Source organism: Octopus bimaculoides, chromosome 2 (assembly GCF_046866305.1).
Source record: "Octopus bimaculoides isolate indiv1 chromosome 2, ASM4686630v1, whole genome shotgun sequence".
In the NCBI taxonomy this organism is placed as follows: domain Eukaryota; kingdom Metazoa; phylum Mollusca; class Cephalopoda; order Octopoda; family Octopodidae; genus Octopus; species Octopus bimaculoides.
Window position 1 is genome coordinate 62155132 of NC_142929.1, and position 26657 is coordinate 62181788.

The window sequence follows — 26657 nt, forward strand, 5'->3', positions numbered from 1 at the left end:
CTGTCCGAGCGTGATCATTACCAGAGCAGCTGTCTGGCTTCCATGCTAGTGGCTCGTATATAGCACCATTTGAGCGTGATCGTTACCAGCGTTGCCTTACTGGCATGTAAAAGCACCCACTACACTCTCGAGTGGTTGGCGTTAGGAAGGGCATCCAGCTGTAGAAACTCTGCCAGATCAGATTGGAGCCTGGTGCAGCCATCTGGTTCACCAGTCCTAAGTCAAATCGTCCAAACCATGCTAGCATGTAAAGCAGACGTTAAAAGATGATATCTATATCTCTCTCTCTCTCTCTCTATATATATATATATATATATATATATATATATATATATAGTATAATAAGGATTCAGATAGAATCAGGTACTTGAACAGATATTCACCAGGTAGGGTTGGATAAACATGTGGTTCCGGTCTATGGTTAGTAGGTATCAAATAGAATATTCTGGTTGTGTACTCAGAAAACCAACCCTATGTGTATTTAGCACCTAGGGGCTGGCCCAAAGCACGTGTTACATTGAATTGTACATTGTGGGTATACTCTAGGGTGTCTGACAAGTCGTAAATCCCTTTGATGTATTATAATCAAATGAATGATAACATATGATGAATAATTGTCAGCTCATTACAGCTGTTTAATGTGCATCTTTTTAATAGAAGAATGAGAACATTACCTGCATTACAAAAAACCATAATCATTAGATGGAATGTAATTTTACAAACAAAAGATTATCCAAAGAATACAGCAGGGACATGGCTGAAGTCTGTTGAGACCATCTATGAAATGGGAGAATAACCAACAAGGTTATTCATTTGATATATATATATATATATATATATATATATATATGCACTTAAACATATGGTCACACTCATATGAGGTTACATATTGTTTGCCTTATACTGTATTTAAGAAATAGTCATTCAATTTAGTGTTAGCTGTTGTTTTATACGATGTCTAAGTTGCTTGTGGCAAGCAGAAACATATATTGCATTTGGAAAGCTTGTTGTCTAATTTTTGTTTCCTCAGTTTCTGTGAGAGATAAGTGTCCATTTCCTTTGTCACGGAATAGTTGACAGAAACAAATGTTCTCATGGTTAAGATGCCAGTCTATCACAGGTTAATGAGCTGGCAGAATCGTTAGCATACCGGGTGAAATGCTTAGTGGTATTTCGTCTGCTGCTACATTGAGTTCAAATTCTGCTGAAGTCGACTTTGCCTTTCATCCTTTCGGGGTTGATTAAATAAGTACCAGTTACGCACTGGAGTTGATGTAATCAACTTAATTCCTTTGTCTGTTCTTGTTTGTCTCCACTATGTTTAGCCTCTTGTGGGCAATAAAGAAATAAATATTCTAAGATAATCTGGCATCATTTTTTCTTGATATCTTAGTGAACTGAGGTAACATAGAATAAAGTACCCAATTCAGAAATACATCAGTAGATTTGAACTTACAACTTATGTACATGTAGTCTCATGCTTTATCTTCTATTTTAACTCTACTTGGCATTTAAGTCATCATGGAATTATCAGATATATCAGACATACATACAGTTTAACTTTTTAGATACTAACTTGTCTGAAATTACTCCTAATTCTATGAAACAAAACCTAATGTTTTGAAATGTTCATACTTAAAGTAAAACCTCTGAACATAACTTAAAGCATAGTTTCTTTTGTTATGTTCTAAACATCAAATCATTTATGACAATGTTTGTTATTTTACTAAATGCCAACAAATTCTTATATATTTTGAAGTCATAGGCAGTGTATTTCTTTAGAAATATGGTCAGGAAAAAGCTAAAAGTACAGTATTTAATGGCATTGCAACATGGGGAATATTCAAAACGGGGGAAAATTTATTGAATGTGTAAAGGGAAGAGTATTGAATGAACACTGTTAGGCTAATATATCATCTGGGAATTAAAGGTACTAAACATTACGAGTAAAAAGTAAATTTAACATAGTAAGGGATATATGTGAGAAAAATGTTAGAATAAAATTGGGTCAACAAATGTTGGTATCAGTTGACAGTAATCATTATGGGGATAATATGGCACAGGAAGAAATTTGAAACAATGTAACTTTATATTTGAATGACAGGGAATAGGCAGATAGAAACTGTTTAATAGATTAGTCTAACATACGCAAGTTTGATTCATGTAAGTATGGAAAAGCTAATGTGCTAATTAACAGTCAAATAATAATAATTATGAAGAAATCTCAAAATTTTTTTCATGTTTTTATGTTTTATATTTTTATGTTTACAATTGTATTCAGTGGATAAATACTATTTCTTAAGTAAATGAAGGGGTCTACAGATTTTAGTGTGTTTTGTTTGACTGGTCTGAATGAATCCCCCTAATTGTAGGAATTGGCATAAAGACCAATATCTTCTGTTGCTTTTACGATTTCATGTTAAAAGATGATGGCTTCTGAGATGAGTGTGATACAATCAGCATAATTTGCATCTGATGTTGTGTTTGGATAACGAGGTAGAGATGGGTTTCGTTAGAGTGCACCTAACTTTTTTAATATCATCATTTGAAATGCAAAGGATGGAGTCCAGGCAGATGTTGAAGAGAGCTTTTATCCTGTTGGTCAAATTAGTTATCATTATCAGATACTGGTTTCCAGTCAAGTGTTTTTTCATGTTGGGGAACAGATGGAGCCAAATCAGGAGAACAGGCTGACCAACCTGTTCAGAGTCGCAGTCACACACAGCTGCCATTGAAACCAAGGACTTGTGTGCTGGAGCATTGTCCTGATGAAACAAGACCCCTTTCATCAGTTTTCCTGGGTGTTTGGTCTTTATAACCTTTTCTAACTGCCTCAGCAAGTTGGCATAGTACTCTCCATTGATGGTGTGACCCATTTCAAGATAGTCAGCAAATACAATCCCCAAAAACTGAAGCCATCATCTTCCCTACAAATGAAATGATGGCTTTTTTTGGAGCAGGTGAGGAGGGTGTTTCCACTGCATGAATTGTCTTTTTGTCTCTGGCTCAAAATGACAAACCCAGCACTCATCCTGGATGAGGAAATGTTCAAGGAAACCAGCTGGATCTGCATCAAGCAACGTCAGATTTTCCTGTAATGTGATCAGCCTGGTGTGCTTTTGATGATGTATTAGAAGACATGGTACCTACTAAGCAGAAACCTTCACCATGCCAAGTTCATTGTGCAGAATATTCTCAACTCTCTCACAAGATATGCTAATAGAATTGACTATTTGATTTATAGTCAATCACTTGTTATCCATCAGCATGTGGTAAACATAGCCAATGTTTTCCTCATTGGTGGTAGTTAGAGCATGTCCAAACCTTGGGTCATCTTCACAATTCACCCTTCCCCTCCTAAATTCATTTGCCCACTTTTGAAAACTTGGTAGAACTGGAGTGTCAGCTGCTAATGTAGTAACCATGTCAGCATAAATGCCCTTGGGGCCTAGACCCTTTCTCTGCAGGTTCTTGATGACACCAAAATGCCAAATTTTGTTGATTTTCAAGAGAAGTCACAACTAGTTACTTTTGAAGTCTTCTTTGAACAGGCCGAATATCAGTTTACCTGGGAAGAAACAATGCAGTTATTAATAAAAAGAGTTGAAATTAATGGATGCAAAATTTCACAGCTCTAGCATCACTTCTTCATAGTCAGCCTATGAACTTTTCAACCCACCATCATACCTGCCAGAGACTCCAATTTCTTTGACATGTCTTCAATATCTATCTGGACTCCATCTTTTGTATTTCAAATGACAATATTAAAGAAGTTAGCTTCACTCTAATGAAATCCACAAGAAGTGAGTAGACTGCAAGGGGGACTATGTTGAAAAATAAACCTCATTTGGTGACATTCCATGAGAGTATCTTGGCCATCTTATGAACTTTTCAGCTGGCTCTCATTATCATACTTTAGATTCCTTGTTTTTGTAGAACATCATTACTGCTGCCATTACTTCTTGATGTACACTGCTTGTAAAAAGAATTTGTTGCATTTTGCCTTGAGGACGAAAGAATTTGTCTTACAAATACATGAGCTATTCTTGATATCTTTAGCATCATCAGGAAGTCATCACTACAAAGAAAAAGCATCTGACCAAACAAAAATTCTATGATAATTTTGCAATCACTGAAGTTATTAGGGAGAGATGCAGACATTTTGCAGGATATTGTTGGAGAGTTAAGAACGAAATTAATGATACACTCCTGTTGATGCACAACATTGATATACATGGGTTAGCCCAACTAGCAAAACCTTCATCAACCAGCTATGTTAAGATACTGGATGTTGCTCTGCTGACCTTCTGAATACTCTATGAAGTTGTGAAGAGTGGCATGACTGAGTTAAGCAAATTCAAAAAAAGTTTGACCAGATGTAAAGGTGATTCTATTTTACTATTTGTCTTTCTTTTAATGACACTATTCCTAAGTTTGCTCCCATTGGACATCCATATATAAACAGTCATGTTTGTTGCATCTTTAAATTAAATCATCACATTAATTCTATAGAGTGTGTGATTAGTTCCATACCCCTTTAGCGTTTAAACTGGCCATACCCAGTGCAAAAGTTCTACCTGTTTGACATTCAAACTAGTCAGATCTAGTTTTGCACACCTACCTTATAATGTCATTCAAAAACTAAACATCAAAATATCAATGTTATGAGATAATGCATGATTGATTAAAAACAAGGTAAATAAACAAACATTAAATTCGACAGCATAATCTGAATGCTAAAGGATTAAATGTACAATGTGAACAATATAAAGAATACTGGAGACCACTTATCAAATCAAATCATTACCTAGGAAGAATATATGACAAAAAAAAAATGTTTTTAAACCATAATATCTGTTATAATCTTTTATCTTTTATGTATTTCACTCATTAGACTGTAGCCATGCCAAGGAACTGCCTTGAAGAATTTAGTTGAACAGATCAACTCAAGTACTTATTGTTTTTCATGTCTTGTACTTATTCTATTGGTTTCTTTTGCAAAACTGCAAAGTCACAGGGACATATACAAATCAGCTCCAGTTGTCAAGCAGTGATGGAGGACAAACACAAAGCCACCCGTACACATCTATACAACAGACTTCCATATAGTTTTTTGTCTACCAAATATACTTGCAAGGCATTAGTCAGTCCAAGGCTATGGTAAAAGACACTTGCCTGAGGTGCTGCACAGTGAGAATGAACCTGAAACCATGTAGTTGCAAAGTGAGCTTCTCACCCATACAGCCATGCCTGTACCTATGATGAACAGACTAGAATTATTTTCATACCATCGCATTTCACATTGGAAAAAAGTTTTCAGTTGCTAATCATATAGTGCTAGACAAAATGTAGTAAAGAAAGAATAATATAAGCTCCTTTACAAAGTGGGTTATGGCTGTCATCATACATTCCATACCTTTCATTTTAGATAATATTAATATGTCTAAATGTAAAAAAACAAACAAGCCCAGAAAAAACAACAAAGAAAAAAAAAACAAAGAAAAAATTCAAAATCTTGAGAAATGTTAAAAGCTTTTGAGTGTAGGTATATTATAATAAGTATAGTGTTTAATAGTCATACTGTTAGATAAAAAGGAAACCTGTTATAATCATTACCATAATCATCAACATTGTTATGGAAAATGACCTTATTTGATATATAAGAAAGGAAAAGAAGTTGAGAGAAATTTGATACTTGTATTCTCAATGTACAGTCAAAATAAAATGTTTTTAGAGACATTTCGTAAAACTGCATAATGTTTTCAACAAGTTGAAATAGCTCTAAAATAATAAATCTGACTGAAAATCTACAATGTTAAAAAAAGATAAAAAATAAAGGAACTTAACCAAATAGACTATTCGTTAACTATTTCAAATAGACTATTTCTTAATAAACTATTCCTTAACTATTCTAAGATAACAAAAGTTGTTAATAAATTCTCTCTGCAAATATTTAGGCTGAGCAACTTAAAAAAAAAAAATGAAAGCAAACTAAGACATGCAAAAAAGCTGATAGTATTTCTTTCACATATTCTTAATTCTGCCTCTGCTGCAGTATTATATTCCTGGCAGTGACACTTAGCTTTTGCTGACCCAGCCCATCTGTCTTTGATGACTGACTCGTTGACTTGCAATACAGTGGTCATATACTACCATGCTTTATAGCTTAAGAAAACACTGTTCGGAAGACAGCAACGCTGGCTGCCCTTAATAGTTTAATGTATTACATTTGCATGCTGAACAAAGGCAACATCATAAAGACTGGCTCTCCTCTTCAAACCGAAACCCCCCCCCCAAAAAAAAACCTACTAATCCTCTACAAAGCTTAGGTGAGATCCACAATGGAGTACTGCTTCCATGACTAGGGAAGTGATGTGTAATACACATTTGGCAGATTGGTATAAAATTACTCAACATACTCTAACCTCTGGCCTACAGACATACTTTCTCTTCTCTACCTTTTCTACCACAACTACAGTGGTCTTTGTTCTTCAGATCTGGCTGGTATCATTTGACTTCCACTAAAGCATTCCTAACTTATTTATCTCCCCTCCTCTTGTCACCTTCCCTAGCTCTGCCTTATCCACTATGTTGTATCCTTTCTTCCAGAATGTTGACCCTCTTGCATTCGCTCCATGCATGTTTTTTCTTTGGCTGTTAACTTGCAACTATTCATGAATAAATATTGGTTTCAAATTTTGGCACAAGGCCAGAAATTTCGGTGGAGGGTGGGAGCAGAAAGTTGGTTGTATCGATCCCAGTGCTCAACTGGTACTTATTTTATTGACTGAAAGGATGAAAGGCAAAGTCAACCCTAGCAGTATTTGAACTCAGAATGTTAAGTCAGAAGAAATGCTGCTAAGCATTTTGTCTGGCACATAAATGATTCTGCCAGCTTGTTGCCTTATTCATGAGTAATATTAACTGCATCAATCTCACCAGCCTTGGGTGGCTTGCAGTGGCCATGGGCATAGCCTGTTCTTCCAGATAAGTCATTAAAAGAAAAGAAAAAGAGGAATTTATTTTGATTGATGACTGATGACAGAAAATATGAACAATTTGATAATGTAATTCAAAACTTTGCTTGATACTCCCATGCTTTTGATCACGAAAAAACATTTAGACTAATGATAAAATTTACTATTTAGTAAAGGAAATAATGTAAAGTATATACTTATACTTTAAAATATTGAGTAATAAGAGGTAAATATTGAGCAAGTTTTGCACTGAATGTTTTACATCACTCACTTCATAATACAGAAAAAAAGCCACAAGCGTGGCTGTGTGGTAAGAAGCTTGTTTCCCAACCACATGATTCTAGATTGACTCTCACTGCAAGGCACTTTAGGCAGGTGTCTTCTATTAAAGCCTTGAGCTGACCAAACCCTTGTGAGTGGATTTGGTAGACAGAAACTGAAGGAAGCCCAACACACATATACATATATATATATATATATATATGTATATATATATGTGTGTGTGTGTGTGTGTGTGTGTGTGTGTGTGTGTGTTCTTCAGTACTGCTTGACAACTAGTGCTGGTGTGTTTATGCCCCTGTAACATAGCAGTTTGGCAAAAGAGACCGATAGAATAACTATCAGGCTTAACACAATGTAAGTAATGGGGTCAATTCATTCAACTGAAAATTCTTCAAGGTGGTGCCCCGGCTTGGCCACAATCTAATGACTGAAACAAGTAAAAAAAGATAACATTGATAAACTAGCAGTGGAGCAAAATCTTTAGTATAGGAGTAAGATCTTTGACACTCAATTTCCATCCAAATTTTGTGAACTGCTCTTTTGGCTGATTAAAAGCAATATTGTATCTTTGAAACCAACAATGCCATTTAATAACTGTCTCATTGGTGTCAGAGATTAAAAGGAAAGAAAGGAACGGTTAATGGTCAAAATTAGATTTTGTCCAAGAAATAGTTTTGCAGCCCTTGTTTTTGTTTGCATTCTTTTGTTTCTTTCTTCAGACATGAAATTATCTCATACAAGCACAGTAAACAAAATTACTTGTAAAATATATATCTCCTTTATATATATATATATATATTGGTGTTTATCATTATTATTATCATTCAGTAGTCTTATTTTAATCATGTGCTTTCACTGCACTAACGAGTACAGCTCTGTGTGCCTTGGGTATGTATTGTGGTTTGTTGTGATGCTCTTATTGTTACTGTATTGAAAGTGTTTTATGTAGGATGTGTGTGGTGCCTAGTAGTACTATTTTCTGTATGTTATATATATTTGTTATTCCTGGTATTTTTGTTATCAAAGGCAGGTTAACTAGGAAGTTAGTTTTTGTATGTGGCAGATGTTCAGGTGCAATAAAGACTGTAAACAAACAGGAAACAACTTCTATCTCATTCCAGGGTGAAAAACTAGAGGTAGTCGATAGCTTCCGCTATCTGGGCGACCAAGTTAGTAGTGGGGGTGGGTGCGCTGAAAGTGTAGCTGCTAGAATAAGAATAGCCTGCGCAAAGTTTAGAGAGCTCTTACCTCTGCTGGCGACAAAGGGACTCTCACTCAGAGTAAAAGGCAGACTGTATGACGCATGTGTACGAACAGCCATGCTACATGGCAGTGAAACATGGGCTGTAACTGCTGAGGACATGCGTAAGCTCGCAAGGAATGAAGCCAGTATGCTCCGTTGGATGTGTAATGTCAATGTGAATACCCGTCAGAGTGTAAGTATCTTGAGAGAAAAGCTGAACATTAGAAGCATCAGTTGTGGTGTGCAAGAGAGACGATTGCGCTGGTATGGACATGTGGTGAGAATGGATGAGGATAGCTGCCTGAAAAAGTGCCACACCCTAACAGTTGAGGGAACCCGTGGAAGAGGTAGGCCCAGGAAGACCTGGGCTGAGGTGGTGAGGCAAGACCTTCGTACATTGGGCCTCACCGAGGCGATGACTACTGACCGAGACCTTTGGAAATGTGCTGTGCGTGAGAAGACCCGGCAAGCCAAGTAAGATTGTTGCCAGTGCCCCTGGACTGGCTCTTGTGCGGGTGGCACATAAGATGCACCATTTTGAGCGTGGCCGTTGCCAGTACCGCCTGACTGGCCTTCGTAGGATTTTCGAGCGAGATCGTTGCCAGTGCCCCTGGACTGGCTTGTGTGGGTGGCACATAAAAGACACCATTTCGAGCGTGGCCGTTGCCAGTATCGCCTGACTGGCTTTCGTGCAGGTGACACGTAAAAGCACCTACTACACTCTCTGAGTGGCTGGCGTTAGGAAGGGCATCCAGCTGTAGAAACTCTGCCAAATTTAGATTGGAGCCTGGTGTTGCCATCCGGTTTCACCAGTCCTCAGTCAAATCATCCAACCCATGCTAGCAAGGAAAGCGGATGTTAAACGATGATGATGATGATGATGATTTGAATATTTTTTTATTATACCTAAGGCACCTACTATGATAGGAATTGTTTCTGTTTTTAGACTCCACAATTGAGTTATCTCTATTTCCAGGTCTTTGTATTTTGAAAGTTTCTCCATTTCTTTTAGAGAAATGTTGTCATCTGTTAGCATTGATTATTATTATTATTATGATTATTATCATTCAGGTGGCAAGCTGGCAGACTCGTTAGCATGCTAGGCAAAATACTTAGTGACATTTTGTCTGTCCTTACATTCTGAGTTCAAATTTCACTGGGGTGACTTTGTCTTTCATTCTTTCAGGGTCAATAAAATAAGAACCAGTTGAGTACTTTGGTTGATGTAATTGACTTACACCTTATCCCAAAATTGCTGGCTTTGTGCCAAAATTTGAAATCACTGTTATTATTCTCATTATTAATAAAGTGGCAAGTTGACAATCATTAGGACATTAGACAAAAAGTATGGCAGCATTTCATATGTTTTTATATTCTGAGTTCAAATTCCACTGAAGTTGACTCTACCTTTCATCCTTTTGATGTCAATAAAACAAGTACCAGTTGATCACTGGGGTTGATGCAGTTGACTTACCTGCTTTCCCTAAATCCCAGGCCTTGTGCCTATAGCAGAAAGGATTATTGTTATTATTAAGGTTGGCAGAATCGTTAGCACACTGGACAAAATGCTTTGTGGTATGTCCTCTGGCTTTACATTCTAAGTTCAAATTCTGACAAGGTTGACTTTGTCTTTTGTCCTTTTTGGGTTGATAAAACCAGTTGAGCACTGGGGGTTGCTGTATTAGACCCCATTCCCAACATTTCAGGTCCAGTGCCTATAGAAGAAAGGATTATTATAATATGTGTGTGTGTGTAGTTTATTTAAAACTTTATCAATTAAACTGACCATATTCAGTCCAAATATTCTACCTGTTTTATGTTCAAAGTGGCCTGAGATCCAGCCTCTCACACCTATCTTGCAATGCCATATAAAAATGAGCAATCACATCACTGACATCTTGAAGCTACAAGATAATGCATGGTCAATTCAAAAAGTGTGAATAAATAGACATTACATTTGACAAAGTAATCTGAATGCTAAAGGGTTAACTCAGTCTGAAATCAACAAAATCAACCTTGTCTTCTATCAACATTTCCATGCAGTCAATGCCATTGAGTCCTCTATACAAGATTTAGTTTACATAGTCATCAAAGTTATCATAACGTAAGTGTTCAGCAAAGAAGAAACTAAATTCTCAGATTGTAAATTGCAGCTTTCCACTAGTATTTGTTTGTCTTTTAAAGCTGCTAAAGTGGACTAAGGTGTTATGATGGAAGCAGTTGAATGCAGATCAGTGTACACCAAAAGAGACTTTTGATGAGATGAAAGAAGTTTATGGTAATGATGCACCATCATACGACATCGTCAAGCACTGGCATTATCATTTCAAATGTGGTCAGACATCAGTGGAAACTGCTCCTGTTCCTGGATGACCACATTCCACCATTGATGATAGCACCATCCATATAATGTGAGGCTGCCATTTTAGAGGATTGCTGTATAACTATTAGGTAACTAGCCCAAGAAGTGAAGATAAGTGTAGGGTCCATGGAAAAAAATCATTCACGATCATTTGCACATGTGGAAGTTGTCTGCATGGTGGATTGCCTGGATGCTTACACCTTTTCAGAAGCAGGAATGAGTTAATTACTCTCAGGCTCTTTTGGCAATATGCCAAGAAAACAAGGAGAACTTTTTTTGTAGACATATCACACAGGATGAAACGGTCCATCACTATGATGCTGAGATTAAAGTCCAGACAAAGCAATGGAAGCATGATAACTCACCACCTTCAAAGAAAGCTCATTTCCAACCCTCAGCAGGCAAGGTGATGCTCACAGCCTTTGGTACCAACATGGAGTAGTGATGATGGATTTTTCTGGCAAAGGGCACCACAATTAATGGGGCATATTATGCTTCTCTGCTGCAGAAATTGCAGGATGCCATCAAAGCAGAGACATGTCATGCTAACCAAAGAAGTCTGCTCCTCCAAGACAACGCCTCAGTTCACAATGCACATGTTGCCCAGATGAAAGCACTCTCCTGCGGTTATGAAATCCTTCCTTGTCCTCCTTACTCTCCCACCCTTGCACCATCTGACTTGCACCTTTTTCCAACCATGAAGTCTTTTTTGAAGGGGAAGCACTTTTCAGATGGTGATGAACTTATTTCCAAGGTAAAGTCTTGGCTCCAGACATAACTTGCCAACTCCTATACAAGAGGTTTTCACAGCTGCATAATGTGATGGGAGAAGTGTGTCACCATTGGTGGTGGCTGTGTAGACAAGGACTAATAATTATACCAAGTTTTGTTTATCCTAGTCCTTGGGAAGTGGGTCAGGGGAAATCGTTAATGAAGACCCCTTGTATATATATGACTGAAACCTTGTCTTTTGTCACCCTCTCTAAGTACGTCAAACTTTAGAAACTTCAATTAGTAATAATTTGAAGTTTAAAAAATAGAACATCATCACCATGCTGAAATCCAGGATTGTTCCAAAATTGTTCTATAATTGTTCCAAAATTGTTCTATAATTGTTCCAAAGACCTTTAGATCTTAGATTTAACATTCTCTCAATTGAGTTATTTCAACTTTTTTGCAGATGATCACATAATTTGTAGAGATATATATTTACTCTTGCTAAAAAGAGAATATTTTGTTGATATATGAAATGTATTAAATGCATTAAATAATTGGAAGAGTAAAAACTCATTCTAAATTTTAGAATAATTCCAATTTAATGGGTTTGTTGTGTTTTCATACAATTTTAAATCTTTCTTTTACATATTTAGATGTGTTCAAAATTTGTATATTTATGTGAATGATACGATACCTTCGAATATATTAGCTTTTTGCTTGTAACTGCTCTTGGATAAGACATCAATATATTTCAAGAGAAGGGCATAATCGACTATTTTATTGGCCCCCAGTAGGATGAAAAGCAAAATCAACAGTGATGAGATTTGAACTCAGAACATAAATGGACGTAACTAAATATGGAACATTATCACTATGATTTTTTTAGATATCTAAAGTAGCATCAGTTTAATTATCATGTTATTGCATTTTATAAAAAAGAAATCACCATGACCTCTCAGAGAGCACCAGATCTGGTTTGACTGAATAGATTTATTATTGTCTTGCTTTTTGTAAGATAGTAAGATATAATTTAGTTCAGCTTTGGCTGTTTTTTTGACTATTATTTCTCACTGGTTGACTGACTGTACAAAAGCTTCCTTGTTGGCTTTTGTTGGGAATGTTTGTTGCAGTATGTAGTTAATTCATGTTTAAAACATTGTTCCCTCTAAATCAATGTCCAAACAAAAATGTTAAAAAGAAACTGAAAAATTAAGTTAAATACTAAAAGAGAAATGCTTGTTGTGTATTGTCTTCTATTGTTTTATAATTTTGTTGTTTCACTTTAGTACCAGTGCACTCTGATTTTGTAAAGGGACAGTATAGATGTTGTTAGTTGAATATTTGGGAATCATCAACATTTTTTGAAAACTGTGACCTGCTTCAGTTTGATGTGACATGCTTCAGTCTGCTCTGGTATTATATTTCTAAGGTTCTGTTATGTAGTTTTTTTTATGGTGTTTAGACTCAGGTCAGTCTTGATCAAACAAACATTTTCTGACCACCATGACCACCTCATCTAGCCATGACCACCTCATCTAGCCATGACTACCTCATCTTTTATTCTGACAATGTATTTCAGATTACATAGTCAAATATGTCCCTTTTTAAGGCAGTAGAATGTGATTTGAAGGAGATTTGGTTGTCTTCTCTAGCAAGTTGAGAGACTGTGTAAGACTTGTTCTTTGCCTTGTGTGAAGTGCAATATAACAATTAAGTCTGTTTTGCTGTGTGGCTTGTTTCAGCACAGTCAAGGTTTTAGATGGTAATTTTAGATGGTTTTTTAGTCAAGAAAAGTAGATTCTTTTGGCACCCTTAAGTTTTGAGAGCAACCCAGCATCTAGTTGTAATTCAGTCCTAAATCAGCCCTGGTTAAGCCAAACTATGACAAGACATTCCACGCATGACCATCCTTCCTTTATGCATAGTGTATTTGGGACTACATTATAAAATGCCATTTTTTTTGTAGATGGTAGAGTGTAGTTTGAGGGAGATTTAGCCATTATTTCTAGTAGTTTCAGCAACTGTGTAGAGGCTCTCACATTATCTATCCAGGTCAAAGTTTTTTTTGTTATCCTTTTATGAGTAGGTATCAAAAAGTTCCCTGACTAGTTCTGTAGCATGTCAACAGATGGAAGCACATGGTCGTGTGTGCAGTGAGAGCTAGCAGTAGCCTTCATGATGTCAGTGTGGTGAGTGTCATCACTGTGTTTACTTCACAAGTTGTGAAATTTGTTTTTGTGATCATGTGTATGCTGTAGACTGCAATTTTGTCATGAACAGGAACAAAGTGCCAACGTAATATTTTGTGTTAAACTTGGGAAATCTGCTAGAGAGACATTGAGCATACTTTGCCAAGCTTATAGCAACGAGGCAAGGGGTTTTACATAATGTTTTGAGTGGCATGGGCACTTCAAAAGTGGAAGAATGTCTCTGGAAGATGATGAGGGATCTGGAAGGCCTGTCACAAATGTCACTCCTGGAAATGTGGTATTGTGCATCATGAATTTGTCCTCCAGGGCCAGACTGTCAATTGAGAGTGCTACTGCAATGTTTTGAAGCATTTGAGGGAGGACATTTCGCAAAAGCAATCAGATCTGTGGAGTGCAAAGAATTGTATTCATCATGATCACAATGCTCCCTGTCACCAAGCTCTCCTCACTTTTATCTTACCAAAGACAACATGGTATTGCTTCCACCCTATTCGCCAGAGTTAGCACCTGCGGACTTTCATCTCTACCCAAAGATGAAAATACAGCTCAAAGTTCGCTGTTTTAACACTTGTTGAGATTCAGAGTGAATCGCAGAATGTCCTTGACTCACTTTCGGAAAATGACTTTCAGGCCAGATTCAAAAAGTGACAGGAATGCTGGGATAGATGAGTTACTGCTATTTTGAAGAAGATGATGTTAAAATTTAGTTAAATTAGTCATTTTTTTTATTAAACCTTTTGATACCACCTCGTATTTTTCTGATTTCAGTCTTTTGTAGAGATGCCTGGGCACTGCCTTCAAGTGTTTTAATCAATTATATCAACCCCACTACTTTGGCACTTATTTTACTGGCCTTGGAAGGACGAAAAGAAAAGTTAATGTAGGTAGGATTTCAACTCTGAATATGAAGCAACTAAACCAAATACAAAATATTTTGTCTGATGTTCTACATATATGTACATACAGGGTGGGTCAGAGAGAACGTACGTTTTTGAAAAATTCTCAGAATCATTAATTTTAGCTACAGACAAATTTTATTGATATTAATGTGTTTATATTGAATTAGCATTTGTCAAAATCAAGTGTGAAAAACAATATTCATCATGTGGTGTCCATTTTTATTGATGCATTTCTGAAGGCGTTCTTGGGAGTTGGCTTCCACTCTCTCCAGCAATGCTCAGTCGATTTGGGCAACTTCCATGCGAATAGCTTCCTTCAAATCATCCAATGCATGGGGATTATGTGCATACACACGTGCCTTGAGGTTTCCCCACAAGAAATAAATTAGGAGACCAATGGATCCAAGGACAAATTAGGGGATTGAGGGGCCCAAGGAATGTCAGCAAATCTGGAAATGAGGCAGTTACCTAAGAGAGGGCAAAGAATGTCCATTGATGCTCTAGCTGTGTGGGCTGTCAGCCCATTCTGCTGAAACCACACATGTCGAATAGGAATACATTTTCATCGTAAATCAGACAAATAAAAGATGTTTATCATCTTGATGTAACGCTTGGAGCTCACAGTAACAACATTTCTATTATTATCTTCAAAAAAGTAAGGACCAATGATGGTAGCTTTTCCAGCAGCACACCAAGTCATCACTTTTGGGTTGTGCAGTAGTCTTTTGTGTAGTTCTCTTGGATTTTCAAGATCCCAATAACGACATTTCTGTTGATTCACAATGCCATTGAGATGAAAATGAGCTTCAACACTCCTTAACAAAATGAGGTTGTCAATTCGAAAATTGCTTCCATCTGACATGCGAAGTTAATCTGCTGTGCATAGTCCCATGGTTTCAACTGTTGCCCAATGACCAATTTGTACAGATGGAAATGCAGGGCTTCATGCAAAATATGCCTTACCGATCGATTACCAACGCCAAGTTCAGTGGAATGCCTCCAAGCAGAATGATTTAGACTCCATATCAAAGCTTGTCTGATGCATTTTACATTTTCCAGGGTCTGTAGCATTTGTGGCTCCCCCATTAGTTTCGTATTCATTAGTGTACCTCGTGTACGAAGTCCATTCACCCAAAGTAAGATTGTGTAACAGGTGAGAACAGCCTTATTTCATGAATATTGAAGTGGTACTGTAACTCATGCTGAACTACTGTGACAGACTTGTTATTCTTCATGCAACTGTCATAGGCAAAAACATGATACTCTATCATGAACAGAGCCATGGCTTTATCTAAAACATAAAAAATGCTAAGACAACACGGACCAAATGGTACCTGTAGGACATATGTCTCTCCCACTGGAGCTAAGTAATAGTCATTTCAAAAGCATCCGTCCTCTCTGCCCCACCCTGTATATCCTTCAGACAGGTTTCCATACATTTGTCTTCAAACTTTTACACACAAGGCTTTGAGGTATAGGTTTAATCTGATGCTATATTTACCAAAGGTGCCACAGTGAGAGTTCAAACCTGGCATTAAGGAACAGAGAGCAAACTCCCTAATCATGTGGCTATTTACATATTTCTGCAAGCTGAATGGCAAACTCAGTAGTGCTGAGGGCTTGAAGAAAGCACCTAGTTCACATTGTAAAGTGGTTGACATTAGGAAGGGCTGCAAAATTATTCCCAGAGCAGACACTAGAGTATGATGCAGTTCTTGGACCCATCAGATCCTATCAAACTGTCCAACCCATGCCAGCATGGGACATGGACATTAAATGATGATGATGATGATTCATTTTTTGTGGTAACTGATTTTTAAGAATTTAAAACATAGAATGTTAACACCAGCTGATATGGTAATTTTATATCATTTTATATTATTACAATAGAAACGATGCTATTTGGTATGTGGAAGTGAATAGATAATAATATTTTTAAAGCAGACTGTTTGCTTTTACTTCTTCTTTTGAAATTTGACAATGATGGAGAAATCACGTGGTAGATACTAGAGCTTAATTAGTTTAGTTTAAATTAATTGCATGGTATTTGGAGCATTCTATCAAATTTCATTTTCTTAATCAACAATGTTGTTATTGAATAGCCAGCCCTGTATCATGTCATGTCAGTAGTATTGTTAAAGTGAGCTAAACTAATGTGTGTGTGTGTGTGTTTGTGTGTGTGTGTGTGTTTGTGTGTGTGTGTGTGTGTGTGCATATATATATAATGTACATTTATATATATTTATATATGTATATATACATACATATGTAATATATATATACACATGTACACACACACATGCATATATATATATTTATATAATTATAAAGATCTAATTTTAGTGAAAGATAATGTGATTGCTATAACTTATTCAAAAGCTTCATTGTTTGTTTTTAGACACTAAACTACAGATGTTCAAATTGAAAATTAACCACATCAATTTCTCTAGCCTGGGTGGACCTGGGTGGGGTCATGAACACAACCTCTCTGCTTCTGACTATTTTATTACAACTAAAGAAAACTCCTTGTCAAACCTGATTGAACAAACTGATAATCAGACATTCCAGTCATGACCACCTCCATTTCACTTTAGATATTACTGTATTTAGGATTACATTATCTAATCTGTCCTATCTAATATGATAAGGTCTGATTTTAGAGGAATTTGGCTGCTATTTCTAACTGATAGTAAATCTGCACTGAAGTACCTTTGTTGACCAGTTCAAGTTTAGTTGAGTAGGGCTTGGTCAGGCTGCTAGTCAATGAAGGATTCTTTAGTCATACACTGCTTACAACCAGGAAGCTCAATGTACCTTTGTTAACCATGTATGAGTCAATGAGAGAGAAGTGATTTGAACAAGGACTGAACACGGTGTTAATGATATGACTTTCAACCAGTTGTTATCTACTCATTTGACTCAGATAAGTTGCAAATCTGAATACATAATTTAATCTTCCTCCTTCTCCTCTATCATTCTCATTACTACTGCCACCACTGTCATCATCATCATCATCTTTAATATCCATTCTGCTATGCTGGCATGGGTTTGATAGGTCATCACGGTCTGCATTATCTTGTACATAAAGCAACAGAGAAAAATAACCAATAGTGTGAGTTGGGAATCTTATTGTGCCACTGGGGCTGACACTTGAAAAGTTGTCCAATATGGGAAAAACTAAAGAGTGTAACCTGTGATGTGTTATGTGATGTGTCATACACAACTCACTCTTTACTCATACTTTCTGTTCTGGCATATTTCCTACAGATAAGTGTCCTTCCCATTACCAGCCACTTTACAGAGTGCACTGGGTGCATTCTGTTCTGCTGCCAGCACTAGCGCAGTTGTTCTATATGAGCAAAACTAAAGATTATCTGCTATCCTATCTAATTTCTTATTCTGATTTACTGCTCTTCTAGAAGGGTAGCTTGCAATGCAGCCTGCGGAAGTTGCATCTCACTTGTACATAATGAGAATACATATATTTTTGCTATCCCCACTGCAGCCATTGATATTCTTTCATCTAATTTCTAACATTAAATACTAATAATAAATAACAACTCTGATTCTAGCCTTTTACCTAGCTTACTAAATACTAAACGGGTTAATTTGATTTCCAGATGGATATGATGTGTGTGTATGTGTGTGTGTTTTTTTCTATCTTGCTTGTTTCTCAGCTGATGTCTTTTAAATAATATTTCCAATATATATATATATATATATATATATATATATATATATATATGAAAAAAAAAATATAATAATAATAAGGCAGAATGCTAAACTGAGAGCATATATTAATATAGATGTGCATAAGGAGGATTAAAAAGGATTTCTAACCGGCTTTTATTGCATGGCAAATTTTCAAGAAGAGGGGAAATGAAAATAATGTTTTTTACAAAAATATAAAAAATATATAAAAAAATAAATATACCAATACATTATATTGTCTTTGAGTTTTTAAAGTTCAATGGTAATCCATGTAGATAATTGTTAGATAGTTTAGGATGCATGAAATTAAGAATCCTGCTGTGTTTAAAAAAGGCTTTGAGTTTGTGTTAAACAGGAAGTGTGTGTAAGGGAAGACAATTCTGTGGGTTCTATACTCGTTAGTTAGAGTTCTGGACTCTTTGTCAACAGGAAGTTTATGTCTTCCCTTACACACACTTCCTGTTTAACACATAAACGCTCAGCCTTTTTTAAACACAACACGATTCTTAATTCCATGCATCCTAATCTATCTAACAATTATCTACATGGATTACCATTGAACTTTAAAAATTCAAAGACAATATAATCTATTGGTATATTTATTTTTTAATATATTTTTGTAAAAAGCATTATTTTCATTTCCCCTCTTCTTGAAAATGTGCCATGCAATGAAAGCCGGTTAGAAATCCTTTTTAATCCTCCTTATGCACATCTATATTAAAATATACTCTCAGTTTAGCATTCTGCCTTATTATTATTATTTTTTATTTTCCTATTATTTCTCCACGTGCGGTTAACACAACTCCACCATTTACTGACTTATATATATTATATATATATATATATATATATATATATATTGTGTTCTCAGCATAGCTACTAAGTGTAATTGTCTGTGTAACTGATGGCATATCTGAAAGAGACACCATAAACAGCAGCAGCTCCAGGACAGTTCCATGAGGCACTTGCTATCACTGTCTTCTTGGAGAGGGTTCCATTGGCTGCCACAGCCTGGCTTCTGTCTTTTAAGAACTCATGTAACCATTCTCCCAGTTTTCTGACTATGAGGTGGTCTTGAGTTTTGGTACGTGTTTCACAAACTCAACGTCTAATGGAGCCAGGTCAGCTGCCTCACAATCCTCTGTGCCATATGTAAAAAAAAAATTAATGTTTAACAGTTGCTGTTTGCACTGCATCTACATATTTTTTCCTCTTAGAAGCAGTGTGTGCACCATCCACATATTTCCAAGGTGGAGGCATTATGTTTTGCGAACTGGGCTTGTGTCCTTGTTGATCCTTGTGGAGTTGTTTGTCTCCTTGGAGACAGTTCTCTCTGGCCTTAGGGTGAACGAAATGAATACCACTCACATGGGACTTGGGATAAGCAAATCTACAACCTGTCCCAATGTCTCCATGCCAGCAGGTACCCTTTGTATAGAACTTACAGACTGTTTGGGCTTTTTTTTTTAAATTCCAGAGCCATTGTCTTTGTAGCTTCTACTTCTTGTTTTTGCACTTGGCCTTTGATCATCCTCAACTTGCTAGCTTGTTTGTGCCTTTATCTTCATCTTTGGCTTCTGTTTTTCTTGGTGGACCTTTGCTTTGCTGCTGTTCTTCTCTGTGGGCTCACAATTGTCCAGGGTGGTGATGTCTGTTTTGTTGTGTTCATCTCTCACAGCATCACCCTGACCCTTCCCAGATTCCGTTGAACCACTGGTTTCTTTTTCAGCTCCTGTCTTCGTCTCTCTTTGAAAATGTTATGTAGTAGCTCTACGTGTGGTTTACTCAGTTTGAGCCATAGTTTAGTGAAAACCAAAACTCTTAAGGGTCTCTTCAATCAGAGTGGTTTTTAGTGATTCCCTGGCCGAGTTCCATGCAAGGAGAATTGTTTTTATTTCTTCAAACTACTGGTTTCTGTGTATTTTAAAGTTAATACTGTCTTTGGTGTAGTAGCTTTGCTGAGGTCCATGCTACTGAGATAATGAGAAAGAGAGGGCAGGAGGAAGTAGAAATAGATATGCAGAGTAAAAGTAATCAATGAGAGGAGAGACAGAGAAATGCAAATATAGATGAGACTGAGAGAGAAAAATGAGGATAAGAGAGAGGGATGTGTAGGTAATTAGGAAAGGCAGAGAGAAAATGAGAGGAAAAGCTGAGCAAAACAGGAGACAATAAGAGAGAGGGGGTAAGCAGAGAGAGAAGGAGAGGGGAAAGAGTAGGCAGGGAGAGGATGAGGGGAAACAAAATATATGAATGAAGAGGTGCAAATAAAGAGGGTAATATTAGGAGATAAGAAAGAGTGAGATGGGTAGAGAGAGACAGAGCAATATAATGTAGAGATAAAGATACACTTGGAGACAGCAGCAAAGCTCAATCCAACATACAATATGTGATAGTAAAATAAAATTGAAATTATCGGCAGGAAAAAAGAGAATAATAATAAACTTTTGTTTCTCTTACTTTTGTTTGGTCAGATTAAAACAAAATAAAATGAAATTTGTCACTCTTGAAAGTATTACTTACCTAGCTTTTTAACCCATTTTCCTAAAAGTTGTGAGGGAAAAACTCTCCCCACCTCCCTATTGTTTTCATGCATTTTTGTTTTCGTATTCGTTTCCTACACATTTTTTTACACCCGTTGCACTATTTCTTTTTTGATTTTGTTTCTGGGTAATATTGTAAGCATTAACCTTTTTCTGTTTTTTCGATGAATGAATTACAGTGACCTAATATGCTACAATCTGTAATCTGGGATTAATATATCCAGTGATATATCAGGTGTATGTAAAAGATGGTTAATGTTTACAATTTCACCTGGAAATGAAATATAAAAAATTAAAAAAATAGTGCAACGGGTGTAAAAAAATGTGTAAGAAATAAATATGAAAACAAAAATGCACAGAAAGCAATGGGGAGGTGGGGAGAGGACTTTGGAAAATTCACAAGATTCGAGTTTTTTCCTCATAACTTTTAGGAAAATGGGTTAAAAAGCTAGGGAAGTAATACTTTTAAGAGTGACAAATTTCATTTTATTTTGTTTTAATCTGACCAATCAAAAGTAAGAGAATCAAAAGTTTATTATTATTCTCTCTTTTCCTGCTGATAATTTCAATTTTATTTTATCATCACATATCATGTGTAGGACTGAGCTTTGCCACTGTCTTTATCTCTCTTGCTCTCTCCCTCTGACTGTGCTAACCATGTATTTTCTCTACAGCAACACACCTGTTTCTCTCCCTCTGTCACACTCTAACCTCTCACCACCTGGTACAAGGCCACCTCTTCCAATACCCTTCCCCTCAAAGGATCTTTGTCTTGCAAGTTACTTGGTGACCCCACCAGTGCTGGTGCATCCAGTCCACACTGTAAAGTGGTTGGTATTTTGAAGGGCATCCAAGTGGAAAAACCATGTCAAAACAGGCCTCGCCAGTGCTGGTGCCATGTAAAAAGCACTCAGTTCACTCTGTAAAGTGGTTGGTGTTAGGAAAGGCATCCAGCAGCAAAAACCCTACCAAAAATGACAGTGAAACCTGGTGTAGTCTTCTGCTTAACTAGCCCCTGTCAAACTGTCTAACCCATGCCAGTATCGAAAATGGATGCTAAATGACGATGATGATGTTACCAACTCTTGTATAAACTATTTCTATGATTAGTGAGTAATTAACTGTCTGGACACAGCTTTGTCTATCCTCTCTACTGTACGTGTTTCCATTCATTTGTTCCTAAAAACACTGCACTTCTTTATACCATTAGCATCAGAGCTATTTCTTTTGGGTTATAGTTTTTAAACTGAAAGCCATGCCGCAAGTAGACTGAGCCATATTAACTAAAAGCGGGTAGCACTTAGCCTGTCAATACTGTCAAGTTTGATGTTGGGGTACTGAATGATGGGGAAGCCAGCCAAAGAATTTACGTGCTCTCATCTTATCTTCAGTCATTGATATGAAATAATAGCATTAAAAAGCTTAAAGAAATGGAAAAATAGACCATAGACCAAAGACAAATAATAATAATAATAATAATAATAATAATAATAATAATAATAATAGAATGAAGCACACTCTTTGAGTCCATTTAGTACAAATATTTGGAATTAATCCTCTGAATGGAGAATATGTGTGTTTCTTGTTGTACCAAAGCTGAATAAGATTTAACTATGTTGAAATCATAATCCTTTGGTATTCAATTCAAAATTGCATGTTCTCTCTCTCGGGGTTTTTAGCCAACAGAATTTCCTTGTATGAAAACTTAGCATTTATTTATCATCATCGTCATTGCTGTTATCATCATCATATGTATGCATTTCCATGTTAGTTTGGGCTGGAAGTGCTCACAGCACCTTGACTCTAGTTACATTTGTTCATCATGTTGAAAATATCACAAAGAAGCATGACAAGAGGTAAGGTCAATTTTGGCTCAAAGCAGCAACATAAAAAAAATTTATCTCTTTTTGTTAGTGTGTATGTTATTATTTTTGGTATGGCTTAACCACTTGATAACTTTCCTACCATCAACTATTTCATGTTGATGGGTTGGATGCATTTTTGTGGGTTGGATGCATTTTTTATCATGCTTATAGCACTTGAGAGATTGTCTGTGATAAAACTGATGAGTCTTTTCTATCCTGCATCAATTTTATTTAAAGTTACAGCTCTCCTAGACTGGTTGCTGTTGCTGCCACTTTTTGATATTCACACTTCCCCTCTCCATTCATTCTTTTTTAAAAATCCATATGCTTTATGGTATTTTTATATTATTTGTGTCTTCATAACAATAAATTGAATGGAAAGATGAACAATTTTAATAAATGGATTTCTTTTTTCACTGTTTTACAAATTTTTGTTTCAGTTTAGCTTTGATCAGGTAGATAATTTATCCAGGAAGAAATTGTCCAATGCGTCCTTCTTTTTTAAAGGTAGTAAAATATGGTTTGAGGGGAGTTTGTTTGCAATTTTTAACAGCTTCAGTGACCACATAGAAGTTCCCTTGTTGACTCAACATGTATTTTTCTGAGTTAAGCTATTGGGAACAGGGAAGGTAAACTCTAATGATTATATTACTAATACTGAGATTAACTTGAAAGTAAATTAATTGTAAGCTGTCATGGGAAGATCGTAGAGCAAATGAACAATATTTGCATTATTAAATAGCTAAATGACTGACTGTCATTTAGGAGAAGGAGCAGAAGACAGCAGCAAAGAGTGATAACCTGAAGGATCACTTGAACAAACATAAAATAATGGTAGCAGACCTACTTTTACTTGCACAGGACCAGAGAGTGCAAACTATTATGTGTTGAGGCCTGGTGTTCCCAATGGAGTGGGCCAAACCAATCATTATAAGTAGGTTATTTCTGAAAATTTGCCTATTGTTAAGAGAAATGTCACTACTTCTCAACCATAAACTAGGACAGGAAACTGTTAGTCAGCCATGCTATCTTAGCCAAGGAGAGATATGTGTCTTGCCCATTGGCGCAAAAGAATGACTGAAGTGATAAAGTTTAACTTCATGACTTTGTAGTCCGGAATCTGACATCTCGACTATACTGCCGCTGTTTGTGATAATGTTCTTTAATTAATTTTTAAAAGACAAAACAAAATGACAAAAATCAAACTCAAGTGCAAAATGAATCTCTATCATAGAAAATCTTTACTGAAAGGAATCTATCGATGAGGAATCTTTACTTCTTTGAGAACTTAGTAGCATGATGATATCTATAAAGTTTTTAAATTTTGAGAAGCAGCAGAACCATAATCTGTAATCTATAGATTTATTTGAAAGAAGGCAAATTACTAATTATTCTATAATTTATTTTCAGGGACTCTTCTTTACTTTTTTTCTCTGGAAAAATAATTAACTTCCAATGAAAAGCAGTAGCCAAATAAATAACAGTAACATTGCTAAATTGGGAGGAAAAGATTTCATTCAGGAATTGATTTAGATTGTTGATCCTAATGGCAATTTCAATTAAAGCAGCAAATGCATTCCTTGTTTTATTTTATTTTTTTTTGTAATGTGTTTTTTTTTCATATATTTTTAACCAGGAAACAAAAGAAAATGAAAGCATCTTTATCAAGTAGTTAAAAAAATTATGCATAAATGAAATAATAAAAAAAAATTGAAAATCCAGCTTAATTGGATTCTCTCTTTTCAAGAAATCTCTAATTAAATTTCCTCAAAACTCCATGAGAACAAAGATTAGTTTATATTATTAAAATGTTTGCTAACATATTTATCATTTTCTGATTTTGTTTAATATATTTCTTGTATTTTTTCTGTTTGTGGTTATGATTTTAAAGTTATCTGTATTATTAGCAAGAGATACCTATATATCAGCTAAATTCAAATCAGTCCTGAAAATTATTCTTTTCTCTTTTACTTGTTTCACTCATTTAACTATGCCAATGCTTGGGCACCGCCTTGAAAGGTTTTAGTTGAACAAATTGACCCAAGGACATATTCTTTTTCAAGCATAGTACTTTTCCTATTAGTCTTTTGCCGAATTGCTGAGTTACAGGGATGTAAACGCACCAACACTATTGTCCAGTTGTGGTGATGGACAAACACAACATACGCACTCACGCATACACACACACACATGCACGCATGCACATACACATGCACGCATGCACACCCAGCACACACACACACAGAGAGGCTTCTTTCAGTTTCCATCTACCAAATCCACTCATGAGTCTTTGGCTATAGTAGGAGACACTTTCTCAAGGTGCCACACTTTGGGACTGAAGATTTTTTTTATATATGTCTTTTATCTTTTATTTGTTTCAGTCACACACACACACACATGCACACATATGACAAGCTTTTTCCAGTTTCCATCTACCAAATCCATTCATAAGGCTCTGGTTGACCTGAAGCTAGAGTAAAAAGTACTTGCTCAAGGTGCATTTGGATGGGAAGGAAACTTCTTAACACACAGTCATGCCTGCACACACACACAATTAATTTTTTGTATTTGACTTTTTGCATCGGTACTTGTCTACTTTCACTTTTAAATTGACTTATCACCTTACTAATGAAACAACTGATTTATTTAGTTTAGTTGCTGAAATATATGTAACTTTTGGATTAGGACATGTTTACAAAAGCATGTATATGTCTCCTGCATAATAAAAATTGTTTTCTCATTTATAGATATTATCATTCATTGATAATGTCTATAAATATTCACCATTCCTGAGTTCCCTCCCCTGTTGCAACCACAGGAGGCCCTATGTTAAGATCATAGTATGTAGATGAGTTATCTATTTACTTTGGTTAAGATGCTGAACAAGAATTAAACTATCTATGTTAACTGAAATTTTCAAGAAATAAAATGGTAATACATTGCATCTGCAAAAGTTCTTGTAAAAATATCACATTGTACCAGACTTTGAGGATTGTCTATGATATCTATTGAACATGAACTTAGCTCTCAGCTTGATTGTTCTGAACTTATCGATGATTTTAAAAAGCGCAAAGTGCGCCATATTTGTCTTTGAAAGTTACCTGGATTATAAAAGTGCTCTTTTATTCATATCTGGAAGTTGTACTTATTGAAATTTGTAATAGACCTAAATAAATTTAACTTGTACTTTTAAAGATGTTCTTTAGGATAACATGAAATATTGAACTACAGATAGAATAAAGTAAAATATAGGTGTGTAGATTATGAATTTTGATTGAAGGAATGGGACCTTGAAACAAAACGTTGCAGGGGCCTCTAAAAGTCATGCAATGGAGCTGCATCACTTATGTCTCCACCTCTGACCATCTGTCACTCACCTCACACTCTCATGAGTTTAACTGCTCCTCTGTTCCCATCTCCCTCACATGTTCTTTCCCTATCCTCTTTTCATTCACCATCTTGTACCTTGGAAGTACATCTTGACACCTCATCACTGTCCTCTCTTCTCCTTTGCCAGCTGGAGTAGCCATGTATCTTCTCTACAGCCGGACACCCGCTCCTATCCCTCTATCATACCTCTTAATACCTAGCGTAAAGCTACCTCCCTCAATTCTATACCCCACCTCAATCAAGGTGTCTTGTTTGTGAGCTACTTGCCGACCTCTTTAGTGCCAGTGACATGAAAAAGCACCCAATACACTCTGTAAAGTGATTGGATTTAAGAAGGGCATCCAGCTGTAGAAGCCATGCAAATGCAAACATTGGAACTCATCATAGTCCTCTGACCTGTTAGAGCCTGTCAAATTATGCATCCTATGCCAGCATGGGATATGGATATTAAATATTGG